A 23,185-nucleotide genomic window follows, 5' to 3' on the forward strand; every position below is an offset into this window, starting at 1 on the left:
AAGCACCACACTCGGAGCTCTCAGGATCTCTCTCTCAGATGAAATAATTCTTTATCTGTTCTCCTACCTAGGATACCAAAGTCCGTGTCCAGCAAATGTCAGGAAAGGGTTAGTTTTGTAAAGCAAGAGTGCTCTGTAAAAGGATCCAGAGGGACCATCCAGATTGTTTTTGGCTTATTTTCTTCTTGACAGCTTTAACGCTCCTGTTAAAATTGCCAGGAGAGTAGATTCGTATTTTTATCATTCCACCTGCATAGCATTTTAGACACATTTATATTCCTGAAAGTGTAATAATACATAACATTTAGCATTTAATTTATGACTCCTGCCACATCTGGTATAAAACTCCTCCTGAAGCCATAAATCAACCTCTTCATGTCAAATTGCCATTAATTTTTTGACCTCCTCCATGATTTATGGTTTGTGAGTGCTAAATGGGAGAAGCAGCTTGAATCAAGTAGGTTTTAATTAACAATCTTACAAAATTCAGAATATTTGCCATTCATTCATGAGAGGACAGGACTTTATTTCTAGAAATAAAACAAAACAAAACAAAACAAAACAAAACAAAAACAGCAGCTCATTTCCATAGCTATAAATTGAAATTTTTTTTCCGGGTGTTTCAAAACCACAACACAAAGGTTTTTTCTCTACTTGGCATCAGAAAGACAAAGTGATTCTGATAAGAAAAGCTGTCCAAGCAGGTAGGGCTAAATCCATTTTCTAGAAGAGATTTTGAAGAGAAAGAATAGTAGAGACGTGGAACTATCTTCCACTTAGTGCAGCCTTTAACAGAGTCACCTGGCTGCTGACACAGTGCCTTTCATGTCAAACAATTTTATTTCTAAGCTTTTCACAGTGTGTCCTAAGTAGCTTCTATTAGCATTGTCCTGTCCGTTTCCTTGGCAACAGAGCTGGTCAATTTAGACACCATTTAAGAGCTGTGGAAAAAAAAGCAGCCGCCAGCAGAGCGATGGACAAAATTACAGAGAATAAGCCGAGCACAATCCTTGCTGCAGGAGAAGCAGTTCCTTCCAGGGCCCATTTTATTTTAATTAAAATTGAAAAGCTCCTTTAAACAAGGCCCTAGATTAAGCCCAGGTCGGAGTAATCTACTGTATGACCCGTGCAGCTGCAAGGCTTAGTGTTATCTCTTTAACCTTAATGGATTACTTGTATTGTTTTTTCCAATAAACAAGGAGGGAAAACCCAGGGACAGTATGGTATCTTCTTGTTACCCGTCTATAGAATAAATAAGGGATGGAAAGATCATTCTTTTTCTGTTTGGAGTCAGGTTTAAGTGGAACGAACATGAGACAATCCCCAGCTGTCCCAAGCAATGAATGTAGTTTATATTGCATGAAGAAATTTCTGTTTCAAACATCAGCAAAAGTGTTCTTATTTGCCATTTGCCTCTTTTCATTCTTTATAGTAATTTTATGTAGCTGTTTATTTCCAGTACTATTTCATGAGTCTTTTTTTTTTTTTTTAAGATTTATTTACTTTTGGGCCCTGCGCTCTGTCCTCATGGATTAAGTTCTTGCCTTGAATACGCTGGAGTCCCCTATGGGCACCAGTTCTAATCATGGAAGCCTTGCTTCCCATCCAGCTCCCTGCTTGTGGCCTTAGGAAAACAGTTGAGGAAGACCCTGCCCCCATGTGGGAGACCTGAAAGAGGCTCCTGGCTCCTGACTTCGGATTGGTGCAGCTCTGGCTGTTGTGGTCACTTTGGGAGTGAATCTTTGGATGGAAGATATTCATCTCTTTGTCTCCTCTCTGTGTATCTGACTCTCCAATAAAAAAGATAAATCTTAAGAGATTTATTTTTTTTTATTGGAGAGTCAGATACACAGAGAGGTCTTGGGGGTGTCATATAACCACTGCCCTTTCCAGGCTCACAAGAAGCCAGGCAACAGGGAGGGGGGCACTCTTTCTCTTCCCTCGGATACAAGATGAAAAGTAGAAACATCTCCTGCTTTGTTCCTCCCTGCTCACTCTATCCATGAGTGTGGGCCACATGTGTTTATAATCTCCTTACTTTTAAAATTAACTTTATATATAAAAAATAAGGCAGCCCCTTCAGGCCTCCTGTTTACTCATGCTGGAAGCATGGATCCCTCTCTTCTCAGTTCTCTCCACTAGGGGAATACCTTCCAAAAGGTTCCCCTGCTTCCATAGCAAACATTCCTGTATTACAACAGAGTTCTATTTCATCCCATACCACCCGCAAGATCAGTTGTGTGTTCCCAGCATGACCCCATGAACAGTTGGACTGTTATGGTACATAGCAGTGTCTAAGAAGGGAAAATTTCAAAATGAGCAGCATTCAAGGTTGTTTTTAACATGCCTTTGTTCCTCTAAAACAGGGTTCCTCACCTTGCAGCTTCCAGGATCACATATAGGTGGTGGTTTGTGTCCACACTGCTCCTGGGAAAACAGTAGTGGATGGCCTAAGGCCTTGGGACATTGCACCTACATGGAGACCTGGAAGAAGCTCCTGGCTCCTGGCTCCTGGCTTTGGATTAGCCCAACTCTGGCCTTTACGGCCGCTTGGGTAGTAAAGTGGCACATGTATCTCCTTCTTTCTCTAAATCTGCCTTTCCAATAAAGAAATAAAATAATAAAAACATCTTTAAAAAAAAGAAAAACAGGGTTCCTCTACTTTGATGCTTTGGAATCATGGGTGGTTACGTCTTGTTATGTGGCCATTCACTGGGAACATCCTCCCCAGCTCTCCTAATTATGAAAAGCTCACATGCCTTTTGACATTGCCAGTTGCTCTCTGGGAATGCAGAATTGCTCCCTGTGAAAAACCATGCTCTAAATCATGCTTTGATAGTATTTTCAGCAAACTAGAACAAGGGTTTGTGCTTGAGTGTAGACATAGGGTAGACTCTAGCGGGTCATGTTTCAGGTTTGATACAGACCTGAGAAGGCAATAATAATAACAATAATTTCATTTTCATGCTTAAATTCTGGTTCCATGATTTCCCCCTGGCAATGATTTTCTCTAGATTGCTGATGACCCTCTTAGTGAGGGTGATAAACATGGGGTATCTGCTTCTGCACCCTGAACTTGCCTTCAATGAAGACTAAGCAGATTCTGACATCTGTTTGAAGCCTACAGGCTGAAAAGCAGTCAGTCTTGCTGTTTGAGATACGGTCTCTTCCACGAATGATGTTGTATTTTGTTGTTGCTGTTAGAAAAGCTCCTGGTTTCACAGTTACTACCTGTTAGCTGGTTTTCTATCCAGAAAGCAGACACAATGATTTTTTGTGTTCAGGGTTTGATATAAAAGATCATTCTATGCTAGGCAGTCATGGTTTATAAACGTAATGGAACCATTGTAATGAACTCATAAAGCAATCAGGAAGGACCCAAGTTGAAATAAATGAGATATGAAATGTTCTGTCTATTCTAGGAGGCTGAAGACTTCAGAAAGGTCATTAGAGATTTAATTAATTATTTTGTTTGCAAACTAAAATTGTTGGGAATTATTTGTTAAAAAAAATGATGAAATGTGAATGAAAGAGGATTCCTTATCTGAAAGAAGCCAGATGTTCAAGAGTTTTATTTTTTTAAGAATAATTTTTTTTAAAAGAATATTTAACCCTCAGATTCACAAGTACCACTATCTCAAACATGGGTGCATTGAATGTTATATTCCTTAGAGTAATTTTAACTCACAGCATCTCCTTTCTGGAAGTCAAAAGTAAAACCAGGATGCTAAACAATAATCTCTTGTTAATCATAAGAGATTAAAGAAAAAAATGGTTCTGCAGATAAAAAAAAACACAGTGGCTGAATATTGCCAGGCATAATAGCCTAGTGGCTAAATACTTGCCTTTTATTTGCTGGGATTCCGTATGGGCACCAGTTCATATCCTGGCTGCTCCACTTCCCATCCAGCTCCCTGTGTGTGGCCTGGGAAAGCAGTAGAGGATGGCCTAAGGCCTTGTGGCTCTGTACCTGGTTGGGAGACCTAGAAAAAGCTCTTGTCTCCTGGCTTTGCATTGGCTCACTCCTGCTGTTGTGGTCACTTGGGGAGTAAACCAGCAGATGGAGGATTTTCTCTCTGTCTTTCCTTCTCTTGATAAACCTGCCTTTCCATAACAATAAATAAATCTTTTAAAATGAATAAGCAATACATGCTGTAGAGGATTTGTGGAAAAAGGTACCCGAATCAGTTATTGGTAGGAATGTACATTAATATACCATTATGGAGGACAGTTTGGAGGTTCCTCAAAGATTTGAAAATAGATCTACCAAATGACTTATAGTCATCACACAACTTGGAATTTACCAAATGAAATTAATTCAGCAAAAGACAAATACATTTGTTCATCCATGCTTATTGAAGCTCAATTCGCAATAGCTAAGATATGGAATCAACTTGGATGTCCATCAGCAAATAACTGGATAAAAAAAATGTGGTGAGCATGGCATGATGGCTCAGTTAGTTAATCTTCTGCCTTCAAGTGCTGGTGTCTCGTATGGGCACTGTTTCATGTCCCAGCTGCTCAACCCCCCACCCAGCTGTCTAATTGCAGCCTGGAAGAACGGTGGAGGATGGCCCAAAGTCTTGGCTCCCTATGGGAGATCCGGAAGTGGCTGCTGGCCTTTGGATTGGTTCAGTGCTGAGTTGTGTGTAGGGAGTAAATCAGCGGATGGAAGATTTTACCTATGTCTTTCTTTCTGTTAATATGATCTGCCTTTCTAACAAAAATAAGTAAAAATTTAATATATATATATGTATATATATATACACACATACACACACACATGCACACATCATGGAATGCTACTTGTCTTTAAGAAAGAATGAGATTCTGTATTTTGTTACAAAATTGTTGCAGCTGGAAACCGTTATGCTTAGGGAAATAAGCCCGTTCCCAAAAGATAAATATTGTGTTTTCCCTGGCTTGTGGTAATTAATATACAGAGTACCCACAAATGTAATCTGTATGAACAAGAAGGGCAGCATGAGATCTAATTATAATTTACAGTTGTGTCTGTACTTTTGTCGATTGGATTTTTTCCATCCTATGCATTATTTCTTGAAATCTTTACCAAATCCAATGTTAAGCCTGTGTTTGTAAAGTGAAATGAAAATGTGCCATTGTAAACATCTTAATAAAGGATGGGGAGGGAGGGCAGGGAATGCAGGTTGGAGGAAGGGTTGGGTAAGAAGTATCATTGTGCTCCTAAAAATATACTGCTCAGTTTATATAAATATTTAATAAGTTAAAAAATTCTCAGACACTAATGTCTGTGTGCCAATCAGGTAAATAGTTGATTTCTTCATATCCACTTCAATTCATCCATTCAATGGGAATGAGCTCTGCCCAGGTTTGCGAAGCAAGCTGTGAGGTAGTGGGCAGAATGGAATGTATCAGGTGTGTCTATAGGAAGGGGAGCATGGGCTTCAGGTGGACAGGCTTGTGTGGTTCTCTGAACACCAAAATACACGGTCACAAGATGAGGGGCAGACCGAGGCCACCTAAGGGGCAATTCTTGATTTTGGTTTAGTCCAAACGTAGATCTGTTGATTAAAAAAAAAAAAGTACCAGAATCTGCTTGAAATCAGACAGATGGAGTTGCTTTGAGTTAAGTGGGTTGCTATACAAAAACCAGTAAGAACACCTGGCACATCTGGACATCATGTAGTCTGGTGTTTACTTTTATTTGTATTGAGAAAAACCAATCCGGGATTTGGCTTGTGGTATGTTGTAAATATATTTCACACACACAGAGATTCCTTAAAAAGAGAAAAATATTTAAATATATTTTTTTGTATTGCTTTCTGCGTATCAATGCTCCATTGCCATTCATATGTCATTTAAATAATCTGTGAATTTTGATAGTTTGGCTCCTGGTTTGATGGTTGCAGTCACACCTGTGCTTGAGCCATAGGATGGGAACACAAAATGTAAAATTGGGTCACTGCTTAAGTTGTTCTGTTGTCGGTGTCCAGTGTCTTATATATGGCTTTGTTTTACCATCTTAAGCCTTGGTCAAAGGAAACAAAGCTGACAGTGTGAACACTCTAAACTCATCACCACTGCTGGAAAAAACTGCAGAGGCAAACTTTCTTTTAGTGGTTGATTGCCTGTTTCCCTTGGAAAGGCTGAGTGTGATTTTGACTTTGTAGCTCAGTTGTTTAATCAGGTGCTTATTGATTTGTTATTTAGACTCCACTTCTAGAGTAATTGTTGATTTGTTTTTTTTTAATTTTGAAATTTTATTTCTGGCCCTTTTAGTGCCTGATGCTATTATTCCTTGTAAGCTTCTTTGGGAATTGTTGAAGGAACTGCCACATTAGTTGTCTCAAAATATAAATGGTGAATTTTTCTACAAAACTTGAACAGGCATATGCCAGGTTTTCTCCCAGTCTAATTTGCTTCATGGGGCCCCACATGAATCTAGCATGGAACTGACTGGGTCTTTCTGAATTAACAAATCAAGATGTCAAGTCGGGCTCATTTATTACTCTTGGACGTCAGGAAGCCTGGACCAACATTCTAAAATAGGAAGGGACTTCAAAATGAATCATCTCAATTTATTTTAGGCTTTCAGTTTCGACTGAGTAATTCTATACCACAGTTCATCTGGTGAGAGAAAAGTCCAATTCACTAGAATTAGGATCGGAAACTTGATCACGAAAAGAGAGGCTTGGCAAGAGTAATATCAGCTTCATTGAGTTAAACTTGTCATTTAAACAAGAGGTTGGATGTAAATCCAAGAAGTGTGTGTGTGTGTGTGTGGGGGTCCAAGTCAAATGAACCTTGTGATTGGTTCATTGAATGTTATTTCCTTCAAAGAAACTGAAAGATGATTGTGTGACAATGATGGTACTTAGAATGAAATCTATGCTTACATATAATCTAACACTCATAAAACATAGTGGACATAGCTATTGCATTAAACAAAAAGTTAAACTAGTTATGCTTATTATAAAATTACCTAAACAGAAAAGTGCAATTTATAGCAACATAAAATGGATTCAAAATATGAACTTTTTTTCCAAAACAGAAAGCCTTATGGCCAGTAAACATCTAGTTTCTTTTGTCCTTGATTCATTCCTCTTTAAATGTGTTCTGCCTTCTTTCTCATTCATAAACCTCTTTGTTTCCAACAGAGGTGAAGAAATAAACCCTTCCTTAGCATCTCAGAAAATCCTGTTATTTATCTGTGTTTCCCCGTGTACTTATTGTGGATGAGCTTGCAAAGGAACTGTCACAGCACCTTGCAGATATAAAATATATGGGAGAAAGGTCACACATTTTTAGTACTCCTCTTTATAAGAATATTGATAGATTATATTTTCAGTAGTTCCTCTGGAAAAAAGGTCATTAAAAACCTTGCTGCATTATTCTACTATCTTGGATTAGATATTAAATGGAGGTTTACTAAAAAATTAAGACTAACTTAAAAGAAATTACAAAATGAATGAAGTTTTGCTTTGGGGACAATCTCCTTTGATAGTACCTACCTTCTTGGCCTGAACAAGGTACTCAGGAATTTCTCCCCCACATACCCTGCCACCACCCGGTGACCTCTGTGTGCCCTTATCCATTTGACCATTCCCTCAGTACTCTTTTTCTTTAAAAAAATTATTTTTATTTGAAAGGATGATTTACAGAGAAGGAGAAACAAAGATCTTTGATCTGCTGGTTCACTGCTTAAGTGGCTGTAATGGCTGCGGCTGAATTGATCCAAAGCCAGGAGCCAGGAGCTTCCTTTGGGTCTCAAGACTTTGGGCCATCCTCTGTTGCTTTCCCAGACTACATGTAGGGAGATGGATGACAAGTGGAGCAGCCAGGACATGAACCAGTGTCTGTACGGTATCCTGGTACTTGGTGGTGGAGGGTTAGTCAATTGAGCCATCATGCTGGACCTCTGTTTTTCATTTTTCAAGGTTATAGCCATCTAAACTGAGAGATGAGCTGACAGAAGGAAAAGGATCATGATGTATTTTGAGCTTATCCCTTTCCTGGATAGAGGAGGCAGTTGTCTCCAAAAGAAGTCAAAGATTATACTCAAAACATTTTGTTTCTGAGAGAGAACTGTGAAAATGGAACCAATATCAAGATGTATGTGTATGTTACTAAAAAAAAAAAAAAAAAGAATGGTAGATACAAAGAGATCTTTTATCTCCTGGCATATATCCACAAATGGTTGCAATGGCTGGGGCTCGTCAAAACTGGAACTAGGAGTCAAGAACTCCATCTACAGGGAAAGCAGGAGCTCAATTACTTGAGCTATAATCCATTGCTTCCCGGGTGCATGACGCTGGATTAGAAGCAGAGTAGCAAGGGACCCAAGCCAACACTCCAACATAGGGATACAGATCTGTACAAGCTGCGGCTTAGATTGCTCTGCCATAATACCCCCTGCCAGCGATGCATTCTTCTCATGGCATTTCAACCTTCAAACTCAGTTCCTTTTCAGAAGATTATGTATATATGTGTGTGTATATGTATATATAATATACATATATACTATATATACATATATTACAATTTTAAAATATATATCACACATATAATTTTATATATAAAATTTTATTTAAAATGTTTATTTATTTTTAATTGGAAAGGCAGGTTTAGAGAGAGAAAGAGATAAAGATCGTCTTTCCTGGGTTATTTGCCAAGTGGCTGTAAAGGCTGGAGCGGAGCCAATCCAAAGCCAGGAGCTTCTTCTGGCTCTTCTGTGAAGGTGTAAATTCCCAAGGCTTTGGGTCATCCTTAACTGTTTTCCCAGGCTACAAGCAGGGAGTTGGATGAGAAGTGGAGCAACTGGAACATGAACTAGTGCTCCTATGGGATCCTGGTGCATTCAAGGTAAGCCATAGCACCAGGCCTGACAAGTACATTAAAATGGTGATTATTCCAGAAATATTTTTGTGATTGTAATGATAGGAACATTCTGGGATGATAGTGGACTGGTATAGGTGTTTTAGGAAAAAGACTAAGTTTATGATGTATGTGTTTGGAGCCTTGGAGTCCACAGTCCATTAGTTGAAGACTGAGATGTGCCCTGTGTCAGGTGGATACTTTTTTTATCTCGTGGGAACCATTTTCTCAGCTCTCTTTCAGTAAAACCATTGCAAATGTTTACATTAATTTCCAGGTAATTAAAATTGAATAATGCAATATTCTCTCTGCAAGTTGCTTTTGCATCCTTGAGATATTTACTAATTAAAAATACATGCTCTTTGTAGAAAGATTGAAGTCACTGAAGAAGAGAAAGGCATCTCCTCCATTGCTACCACACCAATTTTGGTAAGTGCTTGGCTGTTTTGCCTTTTGCTTTATCACTGTCCTTTTCTTATATACTGTGTTTTTCCTTTTCCTTTTTGACAACTTGTTTCTAAATACAAAAGAAAGACATGCCCACTGAAGAAAAATTGGAGAATGTAGACAATGCAGGAAAAAATATGTCATTAATAAATTTGCAGGTACATCTGAGTGACCCCATTTCTTACTAGTCTCACAACAAAAACTCTATATTTTACCATTTTACTTCTAAATCATAAGTTAACTGGGGTAAGGCTAGAAATATTTACAGACGTTTTTCACTTGAGTTCTATGAAAAAATCTTTCAATCAGTGACGAAATTGTGTTTCAGTTGGAGGCAAATTTGGATGCAGGTGAGCACTCCTTTCAAAAACAGACATCCATCCAGACTTTTTCCTACAATAGTTCACCTTTTAAAGTTTGTATTGGAGCATTCTGAATGTGACAAAAGTTCCTTCTAAAATGTCAAAAATAATTGTAGGTTCTCTTGAAGAGGTCTTTGTTATTCTTTTCAGAATGCCTCGAGCCTTGGCATGCAGTTGATGGGTGAAACTATTGTGTTACCTGATCTAAGGATCTCCTGTTGAAATGGTGCTCCTAGCCTGGATGTACTCCAGAGCCTTAGCTTTCTATTGTTAGCTGTCTTTGAGTGGCAATGTCTGTGGTGAACCCCCCATTCATTAGGGTTCATGTGGTTTCTCACTTTGCCTCTTCCATCCTACTAGAGAAATAATGTGTAGTCTGAAAAGATCGCCTCTCTGATGGGCCATCTTGGACCTCTTACTCTTTCTGAAATGTACTTTTACTCAATTGACACTTTCCTACTGGGATAAAAGTTTTGGTTCAAAGAAATCACATGCCACTTTAATTTCCAACACATTGCTGTTTCCCAAGGGACATAGTCTCTGAGACCCAATGGCAATGACTAGGTTTAGTCATTGGTACTAATTCTTAATGGTAGAACTTAACGCCTAGTACTTGGGGCCATTGCTCCTTTACCTGCCCAATTGTCATGAAAAATCATGTATCTGGTACAAGCAGATGCACCTTAATGTATGATGGAGTTACTTCCAGATAAACTCATTGTAATTTAAAATAATAAAAGTAGGATACATTGGACCCATCACGATAGCCTAGTGGCTAAATTCTCACCTTGCAACCACTGGCATCCCATATGGGCTGTGTAAGCAGTGGAGGATGGCCCAAAGCCTTGGGGCCCTGCACGCGTGTGGGGGACCTGAAAGATCGTGCCTCCTGGCTTCTGACTGGCTCAGCTTCGACCGTTGTGGCCACTTGATGAGTAAATTAGTGTATGGAAAATCTTTCTGTATCTTCTTCTTTCTGTATATCTGCCTTTCTGATAAAAGTAAGTAAATCTTTAAAAACTATTTTGAGTGCATCAACATGATGGGTCAAGTTCAATTGCTGCTTGGAACAACTGCATTTGTTACTGTAGTACTGGTTGGAGTTCTGACCGCCCTGATTCTGATGTACTTTTCCGCTAATGTACCTAGGAAACAGCAGACGATGTGCAAAGACTTGAGTCCTTGCCTTTCATGTGAGAGACCCAGAGGGAGCTTCTGGTTCCTGACTGTAGCCTGGGTCAGCTTTGGCCGTTACGGCCATTTGGGGAGTTAACCAGCAGATAATTGATTGATATATCTGTCTCTTCTCCACTCTGACATTCTGCCTTTCAAATAGATGAGTAAATAAGAAACAAAGATGAAAAGATTTCTATAAGTAGAAAACGCATTGATTGTACCTGAGTTAGTGAGCGTCCTAACTCAGCAACACTCTAGAGCATCAGTGCTTTCCTCTTTTGACCGTAGGACTAACTGGAATATGTACATGTGGTCTCTGCTGACCACCTTTTGAAAGGATTGGACCACATAGTGCTAGATTAGGAAAAAAGATTCAAGTGCAGGGACTGATATTGTGGCATAATGGATAAAGCTGCCTCCTCTAATGCCAACATTGTATTTGGGTGCGAGTTCTTGTTTCAGCTGCTTTACTTCCCTTCTAGCTCTTTGTTAAGGGCCTAGGAAAAGCAATGAAATATGGCCCAGCTATTTGGACCCTGTGACTCAGTGGAAGATCCAGATGAAGCTTCTCACTCTTGGCTTATGCCTGGCTGAGCCCTGACAATTGTGGCCAAGGCATGAAGCAGAAGATAAAAGATCTCTCTTTTTCTTCCTATCTCTAACTCTGGCTTTTGTTTTCACTTTTAAAAAAGATTTATTTATTTTACTTGAAATTCAGAGTTACACACACACACACACACACACACACGAGAGATAGAGAGGGAAAGAGAGAGAGAGAGAGAGAGAGAGAGAGAGAGAGAGGAGAGAGAGATATCTTACGTTTGTTGGTTTACTCCCCAAATGGCTACAATAAGTAAAGCTTGGCTGGGTTGAAACCATAAGCAGGGAGCTTCTTCCAGCTCTCCCACATGGGTGCAAGAGCCAAAGCACTGGACCATCCTCTGCTGCTTTTCCAGACCATTAACAGGAGCTGGATCAGAAATGGGGACAGCCAGGACTCAAACTGACATCCATATGGGATGTGGGTGTCTTTAGGTGAATTAGTCATCTATACCACTGTGCTGGTCTTCTGACTTTTAGATGAATAAACAAATCTGTCATTAGGAAGAGATCCAAGTATAACATTCTGTGTGGGCTTCTACTGAATACACATCACTTTTATACCATAAAAAAGGTTGAAACATCACCAAGTAGAGCCATTTTAAGTCAGAGACTATCTGTATTCCCCCTTTGCCTTTCTTAACCTCACTATGAATTGCAGTGGAGAGGGAACATTAATTTCTCTCCACTATTTTGCCAGTACCATGGCAAAGACCACAATGATTTAATCCAATTAAAAATCAGAACTCTGATTCTTTTTCTTGCACAAATAGTTTATTGGTTTCCTCTTCCAGGCTGCAAAAATGAAGGGAAGCTTGTCCAAACATAGAACAACCCTGGGAGGATGGGGCTCAGTGAGATGTCTCTCACTGCATAGAGTGTCACAGGCTTTCCTTTTTTCCCATGTTACTAGCAAAAGTGAGCCCTCTTTCAGTCCTGCTGGGATAATAATAGCCTGTCCAGAATGTTCTGAAGAGCAAGTGCATGGACTCAGTGGGAGCAATTGTCATTTTCAAAATGTGCATCTTTCCCCATCATTTCCCTCACGTCCACAACCTCCTTCATTAAGTTGACTTTCTCTTTTCTCTGAAAAAGAAAGATGTGGTTGAATCAGTGACAGATAAAATGAAGGACATTTTCCGACTCTTGCTGCTGAAGTCCTTAATCTAGACCCATAGTGGATATTTCTTTATTCCTAAGAATGTCTCTTCTCTTGAGAGTCAGTGACATGAGAAGCCATGGTTTTAGATAGTTGACTTGTGAATAATCTTGCATGTCATTCTTAATATGCTTTCTCTAGTCCTCCCCTACATCCTCCATCTCATCCTCTCTTCCCTTCCTCCTCTCCATCCATTCATCCACCCACCCACCTACCCATTCATATATATATTGTATATGTATATATACACATTCTGTATATATGTATTTCACATATAATATTTCCTATTTTAAGTCTCCTATTGGCTTTATACAAACTCAAAGGTTTAAGATTTGTTTGACATGTGGATATGAGTGTTCTATGTAATTGTCTTGTTAAATGAATTGAGATAGTTTCCCCAAACTGATGGTTCATCTTTTAGACTCCCTGTGAGATGGCTCCATTTGTTCTTTAATAACATAGATGATGTTTGAATAATTTGTCAAGGAAATGAAACTGGCCTCTGTAAGCTGTTCCCTGTCTTGAGAGGATCAGGCTATATTGGAGACTGGGTGAATGTAGGTTGTCCAAACTAGTCCCTGTCTTGGCTAATGGGTACTTTAATTATGTTTTGTATTTTCTAGAAGTAACTTTCTTCCATTAGTATGGGATCTGACACTTTAAATCCTTTAGATGTATTTCAGTTGTGTGTTGAGTTGTTGATCTTTCTCTTTATAAATACAGTGAGGTGGTGGGAAGGTAGAGTCCATTCAATTCACTCTTATGTTTTATTCTGTTTTCGAGGCCCTAAAAAGAGTAGGAGCGTGTAGAGTTAGCTAGACATAATCAGAGTTGTATGGCTTTTGTCAATCCAAGATGAGCAGTCTCATCAATTAAACATGTACTGGGTTGAATGCAGGTACTGAATGTGAATGGCTTTTCTCCCTTGCAGTAGCACGTGTATGCTCTCCTCAGCAGAATGAGGAGCTCTTTCCACTGATGATTTGGATCATGGCTTCATTGTTCTTCACCTTTCCTGGAACAGTGTATGATGTGGTCACCTTCTAGGGGTGGATATTTGGCTTACCATTTAAGACACTGATTAGAATTCCCAGGTTCCACATCAGGGCGTCTTGAATCATTAATGATGGCTCCTACATTCAGCTTCCTGCCAATTCAAATCCTAGAAACAACAGTGGCAGCTTAAGTAAACGGGTCCTTCTCTCCCTCTACCCCCACCTCATTCCACCCCAGCTCAGGTTCCTGGTTTCTGGCTTTGGTCCCATGGCAGTTGCAGTCATTTGGGAAGTCAATCAGCAGATGAGTGCTCTATTTGTCTGTCTCTCTGCCTATAGAAAGAATCAGCAAATAAATTTAAAAGTGCTAGATATTAACCATTGAGATCTGGGAACCAACCTAGGGCTGTTCGGAAAGAAAATCCACTAACCATTGCTGTCAGGGGTCCTGACACAAAGCAGTTTTTAATCATTATTTATAATAGAAGTTAGTGTTCTGAATTTTAAAAACAATGTAACATATTTATAGATATATCATTCACACAGGGTACAATACACCCCGTTAAAATGTACAATGAAAACACTGTCATCACCACAGTCAGTTTGAGAGCAATTGTATCGTAATGAAAAGAAGCCCTTTCCCAACTGTCAGTTACTCCTGTTTTCTCTGCCTTTCCTCACCTGAAGGCTCATGCTCCCAGATCGGAGCCCCTGGCACCATCAGTCCGCTCCACCTGGAGGGATTGGTTTCTTCTGACCATTTCACATGCATGGAATCATATATGATTTTCTTTTTTTTATTACTAACCTCTTTTACATAGTGTAATGTTTTTAAGTCTCACAATATTGCAGCCTGTCTATAAGCTTTTTATTTAGCTCCACTGGGTAATATTGAAGGTTGATACTAAGCTTTTAGTTTCATAAAGTCTTACAGAAATAATCCTGCCTATATTATCCTCTTTTTGGTTTTTTTGATGATTGAAAACAGTATTTAGCTAGAGTGTTTTGAAAAAGAGATTTTTAAAAATATCAAAATGATCTCAGACTTACTTTTAAATATGTTTAGTAGAAAGATAATTTCTGAAAGCTTCATGGATCTATTTCCTTATAATCACTTAAATACATTTCTATATACTCTTTATAAAGGTGAGTTTTGGATTGAAAGTGCTTCTCAGGAGAGTTTTTCACACTTGGTGTCTAGGAGCTTCTATGGTATTGTAAAAATGTTTGCAAATTTAAAGAGGTTTATCCAAGCCGGACTCCCTGAACTGTTTACGCATCTAAATATTTGGAGGCTCTCTTTTCAATGCAAGAAAAGAAAAATATACATAGAAATCACGGCTTAGATGAGAATAATTTCACTTTCTATTGGCACATTTTCTATGCTATTATTTGTGTCTTTCTCAGAAATTTTTAAAGACAGTGAATAGGTAGGACTAAAATTAAAAAATAAAATAAAGACTTTCCAATCAAGGCCTTATCTGATTGTAGATAAATGTAAAATCAGATATGCAAAGAGCTGGGCAACCAAAATGAAAATTAGAACTACAGTGGAAAGTTCTAATCATAAAACCAGACATGCTCTAAAGGACTTTCTGCAATCTTAATACAAGAGGTAGAACTGATCCAATAAAAGTAAGAAGCCAGCCTGTTAGTACCAATTCTTAATTATGTTGGCACTGAAGAAGTAATTAATAGGAAAATATTCACACTAGCACTTGCTTGTGGTGATTTGTGGGACCATCTACTCCGTGGTGAGCAAAAGAATTCATGGGTCTGCAAAAGGTTAAGTTGTACTGGTTGGTGTAAAATCTAATTGGGAAGTTTAAAATTTATCACTTCCAGCACAATAAGCTCTAACAAATTACAGTGGAGTGTTCTGTTACACAAATTTTCTAAGGTGCTTGATGGATCCTTTATATAAAGGAACTGTTTCCTTCTCTTCAGCACAAAATCCAAGTAAAATAAATGCGTTATTACAATTGTTTATTGAGCTCGGCTCTCATTAGTAATCTTTAGTATGGATATAAAGCAAAAATGTATGCATAACATTCTAAATTATTTATTACTTGGTTTTTGAGAGAGAGAGAGAGAGAGAGAGAGAACACAAAAGACAGAAAGAGAGAGCTTTCATACACTGTTTTATTCCCCAAATGTCTACAGGGATTGCTGCTAGGCTATGGCCAGAGCTAGGATCCAGAAATTCAGTCAAGATCTTTTATATGGGTAGCAGCAAATCAATTTCTTAAGGATCAACATAATATAATTTGAATATCAGATTAAGTAGAAATGTTGATTAGGAGTTTTATTTCGGTGTATGTTTTGTTTTGTTACAAATTAGTTACCCTTGGAAAATATCCTTCTGGCTATAAGAGCATTAAATCTCAAATAGTACATGATGCAATTTGTGTCAGCTGCCTCACCGTCAAGGCTGTGCTAACACAGCATTGCCCTATGTGCTTGGAGCAGTCATCCTTAACTGGAAAGGCTATGCTAACCACACTGTAAAATGAGTTGCTTCAAAATGAGCAGGCTGGAATAAGAGATGATTTAGTTCCATGATCCACTCTGAACCTGGGATATATTCAAACTCAGCCATGCACTGCTGCGTGTTATTAGAAGCATGCAGCTCACTAGGTTAAACTTACAGTTGCATTTTTACAAATAAGCCTGCTGGGAGTAGGCAGCCATTAATGGCTCCTCCAGGCTACAAATGGTTTTTCGGCTGTAAATCATTTTCCATGCTGTTTTCAAACTACTGTAAAAAGACATACAGATCAGGAGAGAAGGGTCTGCTCATCTCTGTTGAAAGACGTTGCATGAAAATCAGAGTTTGGGGATTTTGCTCTGAAGTATCTCCAATCTGTAGCCTTCCCAACAGAATTCACTTGAGCTGAATTGATATTTGGTTCCTAGCTTTCCAAAACATGCAGTGTAATATTTTTGACTGTTATGATTTCTTTAGACTGTATTAGGTGATACTGGGGTGAGAAGGAAAAAAAGCCATGCCTCCTGTCCTCGACAAACTTATGATGTATTTCTGCATTACACTGGAATAATTTTTTGCTCGAGTACGCAGTAAGTTAGTAGTGGGTACAAAAGAAAAGACAAGGGAGTCCAGCATTCATAGTAAAGGTAAATTAGAAGACAGACTTGTCTCATTCCTTTTGGTCATCTGATTGTGATAATAACACACATTGCTGTAGAATCTATGGAACAACCAGGTGTGAACAGATTAATTAGAATTAACTGTATGGCTATGGAAGACAGATATTTCTTGATGTTAGTGGGGAATCATCGAAGTTTTCATATTTCTGCCAAAGTATGGTTCCAGAGGGAAATGAACTTTTAGATTGGAAGTCCTCTTACTAAAATGGATGCAATATTCCTATCCTTGAATTGTCTGTTTATAAATATTCATTGTGAATCTACTAGTTGGTAGGCTGCCTGTTGAACTAGACAGTCCTTTCTTAGGAAGCATATGGTCTCAAATATGCAGGACATGTTTAATGACAATCAACAAAAAATACAAAATTAGAGGCAAATCCTTCTTTGCTGATAAAGAAAACAATGAGGTGGCCTACTTTGCAAAGCATACAGGAGGGGATAAAATGGGGCACACATCAACAGAGACCGTGTTCGTGTGGAGGAGAAAAGCAGTTCCAACAGAGATACCACATAATCTGAAACTTAATATTTTACCTTTGTGCACAAACATTGGAGTTTGAGTTTTGCCAATGCTTTGCTCCTTGAGATAGCCTTGTGGCACCTTTATAGATCTAATCCATTTGTTGGATATAAACTGTAACCTCATTCAAGTAGTTGTTATTAGGAACCCTTTTAAATTGCCTTTTTGAGCTTGTACAATGTAATTTCTCAGGCCGACCCCCAAGCAATTTTCTGAGGGGGTCTGGGTTTTACTTATATACAGAAGATAACTTATAATTTGGATATATTGAGAAACTTGGGTGTAATGTGATTTCCCCCAACCTCTGCCTGCCAGGATGTCTGTGTGCATTTGCCTGCTGTGCAATCCTCAGTTGTGAAAAATGTACCAGTCTATGATTAGTCTCTGCTTTCATCAAGTTGTGCCCTAAGCTATCTCAGTAGCATATAGAACAGATTGTCCAATAAGGAGAGACCCACGGCAGTGACGAAACGTGAGGCAAGACTTATATAGTGCACAGAAGAGGCTGAAGATGTCTTGACAGAACGAAAATGAAGCATGGGTTATGAAAGAGACCATTCCTTTAAGTAGGTTATGGACATCCACCAAACCCAATCACAGAGTGCTCAAAGAGTGTGGTCTGTGTCACTGCATGAAGCATTTCTAAAGTAAAGTGGCTTTCAACAATTTTTTTTCCTTAAGGAACACTTTTTAAGTCTTTCATGTGGTCTCTTAATGCTGGGTCTCTTCAGGTAATTTGGCTTCCCTGTTTTGAGGCAGCACTCTCTGGTCTAGTTTCGCTTTTGCATTGTAGTGTGGTGTTTTAGATGGTTCTGAGCAAGCCTTATGAAATATTGGATACCACTGCATTGAAAGGGTTGTGATGAGACTCATTTAAAGTATATGTTGTATGTGTGCTGTGAAAGTTAGTCCCTTTATGTTTTATGCTTTTGGGCCCTGCACAATGTATCAATTGCTAAATCCTCACCTTGAAAATGCTGGGATCCCATATGGGTGCTGGTTCATGTCCCAGTTGTTCCAATTCCCACCCAGCTTGCTGCTTACCACCTGGGAAAGCAGTAGAGGATGGCCCAAGCCTTGGCATCCTGCACCCATGTTGGAGACCTGAAAGACACTCCTGGCTCCTGGCTTTGGATTGGCTCAGCTATGGCCATTGTGGCATTTGGGGAGTGAACCAGCAGATGGAAAATCTTTCTCTGTGTGTTTCCTTCTCTCTGTGAATCTGATCTGCCTTTCCAATACAAGTAAATATATCTTAATTTTTTTTCTCTTTCCAATGCAGTATCTGTATATAGGTATATAGGACATATGTTGAGCCTTATTCAAACCAACTGAATCTGCTCTTTATTAATGTAACTCATATTGGAGAGGCATAAATGGTTGATTAAAGCTTGTATACTGGAGATTCCAGGTCAGACTCAGGCGATCCCATAGTCTGGTGTCTGGTGGGGTGTAGTCATGATGTGTGACAGAATGATCACATGTTGATCTAGGGAACAGAGAGACAACAGGCAGACAAAACTTGACCTCCAGGAGGGAGACAATCTTCTTGAAACAGCCACCAAGACCTCCAACCAGACCCACCTCTCAGATGCCAAAATCAGATGAAATCTCTACCGTTAAGCCATCAACTATTAAGACACCATAATTGAAACATCTGAATGATTTTTGGGGGGTGTGGAGGGAGCTGGGGCATTTCAAATCCAACTCATCTCAAAACATCTGCCTGCACTAAATTTCAACATGATTGAAGATAGCAGAGGGTGGGCAACAATGATTTATTTACTTTTCTTCCATTCTTAGCCAGTCTTGTTTTCTAGAAAAATTTCTTATTATAGCATATATAACTATGTAATCAATATTGCATATTGGGAGACTTCAGAAGGGATTCTTTGATCTGCGGGTCCCTCTTCATTGGCTACTGCATTTACTTGGACCGCAAGAGGAGTGACCCCCAACTTCAAGAACAGGCTGTGAGAACAAAGAGAGACAGAGAAGCTTGCCAAGGAGAGAGCTAGGCTTTCCAAGTTACCTGACCTCAAAGATGCTGAGGCTGTTCAGAAGTTCTTTCTTGAAGAAATACAGCTTGGTGAAGAATTACTACCTCAAGGTGAATATGAGAAGGGTGTGTACCATCTGACAAACGCAACTGCTGCATGTGGGCAGCCACAGCACTCTACTGCAAGCGTTGCAGCAAACTCTTCCACCACCAGTGTTTCAGATGCTGCTGACGAAGCTCCCAACAATCAGTCAGAGAATTGAAAGTGCTCAGAGCTTGGCTGAAGATGATATGGAATGATGAAAAATTTTAACATACTAAAATCTAAGTTCAAAATATTTTTAAAATTCTTCACTCGGAAGTTGCATGGCTCTGGGGGAATAAGGGCAAATAAGCTTGTTATGTACTGCCCTAACACTGAAATCTACCAAAGTTCTTGCTTGCTTTGTGTGGATCTATTTGTCTGTTTTATTTATTTTCCCAGTGAAAAGTGTATTTTGATAGAGAGCTTTTCATTTTATAAGTACACTATAAGTCACCAAAATACGAATTTTGTTTATTTCTAAAACATGCAAGTTACACATACAAATATAACATAGCAAACTTCACTATACACAAAAGATGACGGGAGAAAGCTGAGGAGTGCTACTTTAAAAAAAAAACTAGCACATTTTGAGATAAGTTTGAAAATTAAATGGAAACTTGGCTCTGTGGTGAAAACTGAGCATTGAAGTTTCTTCACGAGCTCGTTCAGTCTAATCTAACCCTGTACACTGTGCTGCTGTGCTTACAACCTCAGCCTGTCCTGCGGCGTCGGTCCTGAGACATTGTGCTTCCCTCCATGGACTGCATTCCTGTGTTCTGGATATTTACCTCCATGTGTTTGGGATATGTGGAGTTACTGAAAGCACTAGGAATTAGATCTGCATGCGTCACTAGTCTAGCTATGTGACGTTTGCCTGTTCCCGTCTGCTCACTGTGTTCATTTGTGAGCTGAGGAAATGAGCCTCCTGGTCTCTGAAATGTCCCTTTCCACTCCAGTTCACTTGATTCTGGTGGACATTTTCAAGTCACCTTTCCTTGAGAAGTGTATTTGGACAATCTTGCCTGGCACTTTATTTTTTTTAATGTTCTGAATTCTGCATGCTTGCCTGACTTAGAATTTCTGAATTGATGTTTTTAAAAATGGTATAAATATCTTCTTGTTTTTCACTGAAAATATATGGGTCTGTCACTGTTCTGTAAATTAAACTAAAAGTTAATCTTAAAAAAAGGAATTCTTTGTTTAGTAGGACTTGAATCAAACTTTTCATTATATTTCCTTTATGTTATGTCTGTTATAGCATAAAAACTAAACTGCTAGATAGTGAATTTGTATAAAATTTCAAGAGGTAGAACTGTATATAATTTTCACTCATAATCCCAATTATCAGAGTTTCCATCAGAGATCTGCAAATAGATCTACCATTTTTGACCTAGTCATCCCACTGCTGGGAGTAAACCCAACAGAGATCAAATCAGCAAACCAAGACAGTTATTGTTTCACTCATGTTTCTGATGCTCGATTTAGAATAGCTGAGAGACGGAGTCAGCCCAAATGTTCAACAGAAGACTGGATAAGGAATAGTTTGCATGGACACACTGTGGAATACTACTCGGCCACAAAATAGGTTGAAATCTTATGTTTTGCAAAGAAATGTATGCAACTGGAAACCTTTACACTTAGTCAAATAAGACAGTCCCCAAAGGACAAAAATCATGTATTCCCTGATCTGTGGTAACTAATACACAGACTACAGAAATAAAATCTATATGAACAAAAAGAGCATCTTTTAGATTACAGCCTGTGTTTATAATCTTGAGGAACCAGTAGGTTTTTTCCTACTTGCTGGTTCTTGAGTTCCTTATCTAGTGGACGTTAAGTCAGTGATTTACAGTGAAAGTATGTCATTGTAAAAATTAAAAGAAAAAAAAAGAAATCAAGGAGGAGGGTGGGTGGAGTATGTATGCAGAAGGGAGTGTAGAATGGGAAATATTGCTGTGCTCCTAAATTTGTACTGGGAAGCTTGTGAAATCCATTCACTGTATATACATAAATGAAAATATTAAAAAACATTAGGAATGAAGTCTATAAAATTTAAGCTTCCTTTTGTGAACCTTGTGTATTCATATCCAATTTTTTGTTTGAAATTTCTAATGAATATCTGATATAAGCGCTTTATTTTTTTCCTGGTTTTTAAGAGTTTTATGTATGAGACTTTTTGGCACAAGTGATTTTTGCAGTATTTAAAAAAATGTATATTCAAGACTCTAGGCAAAGAGTGTGCCACTGTTCCTAAATAACATCACTGCTTATGGTAAAATTTAGCGGGTGCTAAAAGATAGCACTTTTATATCTAGTTTTCAAACTGAGTTTTTTAAACCCATGTGATTGTCGATACTCATTGAGTAATAAAGCAGCACTGAGCAGAGGACAAATGTGAGCCCATAGCCTTTCTTCTCATTCTCCCTAAGGGTGTTCCAGTGTAAGGAAGAAAGTAAATGCACACGCTATTGTAAAAGGAAATTTGTATTTACAGAGTAAAACAAGGGATTTATGTGAAACTAGTTAAGTCTGAAATGGCCTTGCGAAGTAAACAGTGCTCACAGAAAACTTGCCTCCAAGGACATCATAGTTAAGGAAGCATTTTGAATATTCTTTAACATTGAAAATTTTGATGTTCTGATATGGGAAATCAAAATTTATATATCTAGTGATCAGTATTCATAATGTAGAGTGAAATGAAATAACTATGACTCAAAAGAAGGCTTAAGAGAAATTTTGAAAAAAAAATGCAGAAGTAGAAATGGCTAAGAAGGGTATTTTCCAAGGAAAAAAAGTGTCCACAGGAGAGTCGTGGGCTGTTTCGTCATTTTCCTTAGGTTTCCCAGTATCTCCCTTACTTCCATCCATAAACAATGATGAAAAGACGAAATTATGTTTCCATAGCTTTTGACAAAAATTTTACTTATTTTTCTGGCAAGATCTAGTAATAAAAAAAAATCAGTACAAATACAGCATGAGATAGATCCTTGCAAATTATTCTAGAAAAAGATAAAAGCATTATTTCTTTGCCTGTATGCTTTAAGCAAAATTCCCTTGGAGATCAAGAGAAATGCCTGGTGTTAGTTTCTAATATATCTAGAAGTTTCCAACCTAGCCTAAAATCAAATTTATATTTCCATAGTATTGTGACAGTAATATTAAACATCACTTAAAGTCTCAAGAAAGAAGTTTTCAAACTTCTAAAAAGTTTTAAACTTCTTTCCAGATATCACTACTTCAGTTGAGCAATAAAATGTTTAACGTATATATATGTATTTATTTGATGTAAACATTTACTGCTCTAAAATGTTTCTGTGCTGTTTCCTCTAAGTTTTCTTATGTTGTATTTCCATTTTTATTGCTTGCAAGACATTTTTAAATTTCTTTATAATTATTCAACAATTTATTATTCACTCAGAAGGATGTCGTTCAGTCTCTGTATTTGTGTGCACTTTACTCTCTATGTTGTTATTGACTTGTTTTTTTTTTTTTGTGGTGGTCAGAAGAGACACATGGGGTGTTTTTTATTTTTTTTGAATCTGTTGTGAGTAATTTTATAGCTCAAAAATTGGTCTATACTAGAGAATATTCTGTGTGGTGATGGAAAATGTGTTTCTGCAGATTTCCAATGGAATACTCTGTATGTATCTGTTTCATTGGGCTCAATCTGATATTTGCTGATTTTTTTTTCATCTGAATGATTTGTTCATTGGTGGCAGTGGGTTGTTGAAGTTTCGTGTTATTCTATATCTGTCCCTTTATATCTAGTTATTCTTATTTTATAGCATTGAGCACTCCAGCATTAATATACAAACCTG

General features: G+C 38.3%; 1 pseudogene; it reads left to right on the top strand.

Annotated features, from left to right (window-relative positions):
* The first annotated feature begins 7,799 nt into the window (after positions 1-7,799).
* LOC101523629 (mitochondrial import receptor subunit TOM20 homolog) lies at positions 7,800-19,620 on the top strand (annotated as a pseudogene).
* The last annotated feature ends 3,565 nt before the right edge of the window (positions 19,621-23,185 follow it).

This window comes from Ochotona princeps, chromosome 1 (assembly GCF_030435755.1).
Source record: "Ochotona princeps isolate mOchPri1 chromosome 1, mOchPri1.hap1, whole genome shotgun sequence".
NCBI classification, from domain to species: domain Eukaryota; kingdom Metazoa; phylum Chordata; class Mammalia; order Lagomorpha; family Ochotonidae; genus Ochotona; species Ochotona princeps.